Raw genomic sequence first — 7,582 nt, 5'->3', positions numbered from 1 at the left:
CCTTTGCCTGTGGCCGTGTCCCCGAGCTCCGCCCAGACTCCAGCTATCTCTCCGCCAACCCACGCAAGCTCAGACATCTCCAAGACAACGCCGGGAGCCCTCCATCACCGCCTACACCATCTTCCCCATCTCTGGCCGCCCGACATCGCCTGCTTCGCTACGTCGCCGCCCGACCTCCCCCGAGCTCATCGTCTACTCCAACCGACTCGCCATGAGACCCTGCCTCCTCTCCCCTTGCTTCCGTGCTCCTTTTCTCGCCATGACCAATGTTCCGCCCATGACCGTTTCGCGCCGCCGCCTGAGCTCCTCGCCGCCGTGGCCAGAGGCCGTGTTCGTCGCTCCTAGGCACGTGGACGTGCTCCAGAACTCGCCAGGAACCCAACCCGCACCCCAACTCTCTCTCTCTCTCTCGAGCGCTGCAGCCGTGTTCCCGTGCATGCCCGAATGCCAGCCGCCGCTGCCGAGCTCATAGCCGTTGCCTCCGGCCACCACAAGCCCGGCTAGCACCACCTTTTGACGCATGCTGGCGAGGTCACTCCAACGCACCCAACCGCGGCTCGAACCGTGTCCCGTAGCGCAATCCCGAGCCCCACCTCCGTCCCTGGCCTCACCGGCGACGAGTCGCGTGTCAACTCTGGCGAGTTTGACCCGGGTTGACCTAGTTTGACTCCTCCGGAGCCACTGACATGCAGCCCCCCCGGGCTAATTAAGTAGGGTAGTATTAACTAAGCTAGATTAGTTTAGTTAGACACTAACACTCGAAACCCAGTGGTCAGTTTGACCTGGGCCGCCCGTTGACCAGCTGACCTCAGCCTTACGTCATGCTGACGCAGTAAGTACTTTCTGGAATTAAAATAAATCAAAAATGGTTTATTTATTTCAGAAAATATCCAAAACTTCTAAAAATCATATAAAATCGACCGTAACTCCAAATGAAACAAATTATATATGAAAAATTATTCAGAAAAATCCAAAGAATCTGTTTATGGCATTTTCATGCATGTTTGAGAAATCTAAAGCTACTGTATATGAAAATTTGAATTAATGGCATTTGAAATGACTTATGTGGAGTTTGAATTTGAATCTTGCATTCAAACCAACTCAATTTAATTTGTTGCTAGTTGCATTAGCTCAAACTACAGCATATTGACAAGTCATGCTCATGCATCATATTGTGCATCGTATTGATTGTGTTCTTCCTTGTTTGCCGGTGTTTGTGCCCTCTTAGTAGACGATGTTTCGATGATGTGATCGATGACACCGATGAGGAGTTGTACTATCTTTGGAAGTGTCAAGCAGGCAAAACCCCCTTGTTCGTTCTGATACAATCCCACTCTCTCGCTCCAACTCTCTTTTACTGCATTAGGACAACAACGATTTGACTGTTACATGTTGGGGTAGTTGAACCCCTTTCCTCTGCATGACCTGTCATTGCCACAGTAAATAGATGAAACCCACTAGCATGAGTAGGAGTTGTTTGAGCCCTGATGTGCCTACTCATTCATGCTTGTTTGTCATGCCTACTATTGCTTAGAGTTGTGGCAGGTCTGATTCATTGGGGATGAATTGGAATGTGGTGAACATGTCCTACTGTTGAGAGCTAAGTATGTGAATACGATTTGGTAAAGGTAACGATGAGAGGCCATGTAGGAGTACATGGTGGGTTGTCTCATTGAAACCGTCCTTGGGAACTGAGTTATGTTTTTGTGATCCATGAACAGTTACTACCACACATTGGGTTCCGGTAACTCGACCCCTCTCGACTTATTAATCAACATGATCTCTGTCCAGGAGATGCAACTAGTTTCTCGTGTTTGTAGGTAGTGTTAGTAGTCTACCAAGTGGCACCCGGTACAGGTGGGCTTGGGACAGACTAGGCACCATTGCACGGTGTACCATGCGTAGATCCACCCGTCGAGGTGGGCTTGGGAACCCTACACACATCATTGGGGCCGAGAGCGATACCCCAGCCGGATCTCCTTGCAGATGGAACCCGAATAGGTGATAAACCTGGACGAGAGACTTATGTGGTTAGTCAGGTCGTGGCCGACACCCTCGCCGAGCTTCCTCTTGAAGGTTCCCGAGTACATGTCGTGTAAAGGGTGATAACTGGTGAGAGCGTGTGCGAAAAAGTACACCCCTGCATGGTTAACATTATCTATTCGAATAGCCGTGTCCATGGTAAAGGACTTCTGGGTTGCCTATACAGTTCATAGACAAGTGAAAGTGGATACTCTGAAATACATAGGATAAGCGTGAGTGCTATGGATGGCGTTCTCATAGGGAGACGGGTGTCGGTGTCAACGCTGGTGGATCTCGGGTAGGGGGTCCCGATCTGTGGGTCTAAGGCTAATGGTAACAGGAGGCAAGGGACACGATGTTTTACCCAGGTTCAGGCCCTCTCGATGGAGGTAAAAGCCTACTTCCTGCTTGATTGATCTTGATGATATGAGTATTACAAGAGTTGATCTACCACGAGATCGTAGAGGCTAAACCCTAGAAGCTAGCCTATGATGATTATGATTGTGCATATGCGGATCAAACCCTCCGGTTTATATAGACACCGAAGGGGGCTAGGGTTTACACAGAGTCGGTTACAAAGAAGGGGATCTAATATCCTAATCGCCAAGCTTGTCTTCCGTGCAAAGGAGAGTCCCATCCGGACATGGGACAAAGTCTTGAGTCTTGTATCTTCATGGTCCAATAGTCCAGCCAAAGTATATAGTCCGGCTGTCCGGATACCACCTAATCCAGGACTCCCTCAGTAGCCCCTGTACCAGGCTTCAATGATGATGAGTCCGGTGCGCAGTTTGTCTTCGGCATTGCAAGGCGGGTTCCATCTCCGAATACTCCAAAGTAAACCTCGAACACTTAAATCATTTCCAATTCTGCAAAACGACTTTCGCATTCCACCGTAGAGGGAACGATATTCAACAAATATAATCTGCTGACAACTTTAGATAATGTGACACGACACCATGGTCGAGTCATTATTGAACCGTCTTCCCACAGCCAGCTACCGCACATATCGCGAGGCGGTTTCCTCGGCACGTCTTGTCGAAGCAGAGATCATGTCCCCTTATCACGGGATTCTCATGAATACGGGTATGGGTAACCCAACCACGCCATCAATCATGGCGCTTGGGAAATAAGCAATTTTCAACGGGCAAGTGGGGAGGCGCACCGTTTTTGTCGCCTCCATAAAGGGATAAGGATTCCCCATTTTTACCCACACCTTCTTCCTCCTTCGCTTATCCATTCTTGCCCCCTTGAGCTCCAGCGCCCTAGTTCACACCTTTTCCACACAGCCAAACATGTCCGGAGCAGGAGGCAAGTGGGTGGCCTCCACCGTCAAGGAGGAGCATATTACGAAGCTCCGGGTGGCCGGATACTTGGCCGCAGATATCGCACACCGGCTGCCGGATGCAGGGCAGATCATTCCGACTCTGGGACCCCATGAGAGGGCCGTGTTCCTCGCCCACTTCGTCCGTGGACTGGGATTTCTACTTCATGCCTTTGTCCGCGGGCTCATGTTTTACTATGGGCTAGACTTCCATGATCTAGCCACAAATTTTGTCCTCAACATCTCAGCGTTTATCGTTGTGTGCGAGGCCTTCCTCCGCATCAAGCCCCACTTTAGCTTGTGGCTATGAATCTTCTGTGTGAAGCCGAAGATCGTGAGTGGCCAGCAAGCGGAGTGCGGAGGTGCCATGGTGGGCAGGATGCCCAATGTTAGCTGGCTTGACGGCTCCTTCACGGAGACCGTGAAAGGGTGGCAATCGGGGTGGTTCTACATCACCGAGCCATGTGACGCCAACTGGGCGGCGTCCCCCGAATTCCGATCCAGAATTCCCATGCGGCTCACCTCCTGGGAAAAGAAGGGCCTGCCCTGGGGTGAACCTGCATCAAGAATATGATGGACAAGAAAATCAAGCATGTCAACTTGGTCCAGGTCATGCTCGTCCGCCGAATTCTTCCGTGCCAAAGACGGGCGTTTAATCTGTGGGAGTTCGTTCCGGCCGAACATCAGACACTTCAAGAGCTTTACGGCACGACACACGAGGACGCATGGAAGGTGCTGTTCAAGGCCTCCAAAATACCTCCGCCCACATCCGAGGACCGCAGACTTCACGCCACGCGGCTCCACCATCCGGTGAGTTTTCTGACCATCACCAGATGTAGCTCTCCTAGCATACTCATGGGAAGATTTTAAGTCATCGTGTGTATTTAATCAGGATAACATGCTGACGGTGGAGCGGATCGACTGTCCGGCTCCACTGCCGGAAGGTCCAACAACCGCTCTCCTGACGGAGATGCTAGTCCCGGCGCCTAACAAGGTGCCGGAAAAGAAGGCTGAAAAGAAGGCCCCGGGGACCAGGAAGGGTCTCCGGCGTAAGGTCGTACCGGACGCCTCGTTCGAAGACGATGAGGCACACTTGTCACGCCCAATATGCAATACTATCCTAAAGAGACTCGAAGGTCCCACCAAGGATAGAAACGCACATTGAAACGCTTTTGCAAGGTGGATATCATTACATCAACATTACATAATAGGTAGGGATACATACATAAAGCATACAATGCCACACGAATACAACATCATCTTACAAAAGAGCACCATCCGACTATGGATGAAACACAAACAGAAACTCAAACGACATCCACCCTGCTAGCCCAGGCTGCCGACCTGGAACCTATCCCCTGATCGAAGAAGAAGCAGAAGAACTCCAAAACAAGAAAACATCGCGCTCGCGTCATGATCATCGCATAACCTGTACCTGCAACTGTTGTTGTAGTAATCTGTGAGCCACGAGGACTCAGCAATTCCATTACCATGGGTATCAAGACTAGCAAAGCTTAAAGGGAAAGGAAGGGGTAAAGTGGTGAGGTTGCAGCAGCGACTAAGCAAAAAGGTGGCTAACATACGCAAATAAGAGCGAGAAGAGAAGCAAACGGAACGGTCGTGAAGCTAGCAATGATCAAGAAGTGATCCTGAACTCCTACTTATGTCAAACATAACCCAAAACCGTGTTCACTTCTCGGACTCCGCCGAAAAGAGACCATCATGGCTACACACACAGTTGATGCATTTTAATTCGAATCAAGTGTCAAGTTATCTACAACCGGAGATTAACAAATTCCCATCTGCCCATAACCGCGGGCACGGCTTTCGAAAGTTTATACCCTACAGGGGTATCCCAACTTAGCCCATAATAAGCTCCCGCGATCAACGAAGGATATACCTTCTCCCAGGAAGACCCGATCAAACTCGGAATCCCGGTTTACAAGACATTTCGACAATGGTAAAACAAGACCAGCAAAGCCGCCTGATGCGCCGACAATCCCGATAGGAGCTGCACATATCTCGTTCTCAAGGCAACACCGGATAAGTCAAGCTACGAGTAAAACCAACCCTCAAGTTGCCCCGAGGTGGCCCCGCAGGTTGCTCGGTTCGGACCAGCACTTAGAGAAGCACTGGACCGGGGGAGGCTAAAATAAAGATGACCCTCGGGTTGGCCGACCCAAGGTAAGGGCATAGGTGGTGGTGAGGCAAATGGTAAAACCAAGGTTGGGCCTTGCTGGAGGAGTTTTATTCAAAGCAAACTGTCAAGGGGGTCCCATAAATCACCCAACCGCGTAAGGAACGCAAAATCCGGGAACATAACACCGGTATGATGGAAACTAGGGCGGCAAGAGTGGAACAAAACACCAGGCATAAGGCCGAGTCTTCCACCCTTTACCAAGTATATAGATGCATTAATTAAATAAGAGATATTGTGATATCCCAACAAAATCCTGTCCACCATGGAGCAATCTTCAACTTCACCTGCAACTAACAACGCTATAAGAGGGGCTGAGCAAAAGGGGTAACATAGCCAAGCAATGGTTTGCTAGGAAGGGTGTCAAAGGTTAGAGGTTCATGGCAATTTGAGAGGCTTGAAGAGCAAAAGATAGGTAGTGCAGCAAAGCGATAGAACGAAGCAACTAGCATAGCAATGATAGTAGTGAGATCCAGGGTAGCGGTCATCTTGCATGAATGAATCCTCACAATCGCAACATTACCGGAACTAAGAAGCAACCCCGTAAAGAAACAAACAACATGGTAAATGCACAAGCATAAACATGGCATGATGCACAAACAAGTATGATGCATGACCAGTTTAATGAGGCATGGCATGGCAATATGCACAAACAACACTACAAGTTAAGTGGAGCTCAATATGCAACGAGTTGCATATTGACAAAACACCACATTGACATATTTAATTTAATCTCGGTTAAGCTACGAAACAATATTAAATGTTGTTAAACATGGCAAGAGGTGAAGCATATGGAAAACTACCGATCTAGGCAAGTTTAAATGAGGCCGGAACAACAAACAATACTTCCGGAAAATCCTCATGTCCAAATTAGCAATTTAATGCAACAACAATTTTTAGCATTTAAATGTTGTTATCATGATGTGGATGACATATGCAAGTTTTATGCAATTTTTATGAAAAAGTTGACATGAGCATGTTATGAAGCATTTGTCACCATGGTGGAAAACGAAAGGGGTGGCACGGCAACGACAATGGAAATGGTGCCACGGAAACATTCCAATGATCCAATAACTCATTGAGATATCAGTGCAAAAGAGCCAGTGTGCGGATGTGTGGAACATGAAAAAGATACGGTTCATCTCACGGGTCAACGGCATGGCAAACGAGGAGGAACGTGCAACGATCAATTCGGAGATGGTGCAAACATATGGTTCATCTCATACAACATACATTTGTCCACGGGTCAACATCTCGGCGGTTATACCTTTGAAGCGTGCATTTCGGAGCGGGTCAAGTTCGACGAAGGAAGTAGTGGTACACGGGTCGTAGTGGAAGTAGTCGTTCTCGCGACGGTAGTGGAAGTAGTGGTACACGGTTCGTAGACGTTTGAGTCATCGGTAGAGGTACTTGTCGCATCATCGGGTGTAGTCGACCTTGGTGTATCCGTGCATAGGGGTACTTGCTGTTACATGTAGTCGAACTTGAGGTGCTCCTCGCGTCGGACTTGCGGCGTTGGACAGAACCATGGCGAGGTTCAGCAGCTACCCCACGTCCATGATGAAAAATGAAGCTCGGGCAGGGAGTCGAAGCAGCAAGCCGGGGCGTGATGAAGGAGCGACGGCCGCGGGACTTGGCGCGAAGCAGGAGGCTGGTTCCGAGCGGGACTTGCAGCGGCAGTGGCGGGAACTTGACACGGCGGTCTCGCGAGGCAGGGGGAGGCTCGAGGCGACAACGTCGAGTTAGAAGACCGGCGACGTAGCTGCAGGCACCGGGAGGCGTGGTTCCGACGGGCAGGGCCGCAGACGAGGTGCAGAAGGGCGGTGAGGGGCTCGGCGACGGGGACGCCTGAAACTGCTCCTGGTGGCGCTCGTGGCCATGGGTGATTGAGATCACAGACCTGGGACACACCCGTAAGTGAGACAACGGTCATGCATGTGTTGACGAGGCAATCCCTCTACTCTACTCAATGCAAGTACTATATAAAATCAAGTTATGGGACAAAGCCAACAACCATTCGTTTTTTCAGGCTATCGACTTAC

The sequence above is a fragment of the Triticum aestivum genome, chromosome 3B, assembly GCF_018294505.1.
Source record: "Triticum aestivum cultivar Chinese Spring chromosome 3B, IWGSC CS RefSeq v2.1, whole genome shotgun sequence".
Classification (NCBI taxonomy): Eukaryota; Viridiplantae; Streptophyta; class Magnoliopsida; order Poales; family Poaceae; genus Triticum; species Triticum aestivum.
This window is presented reverse-complemented; position numbering follows the sequence as displayed.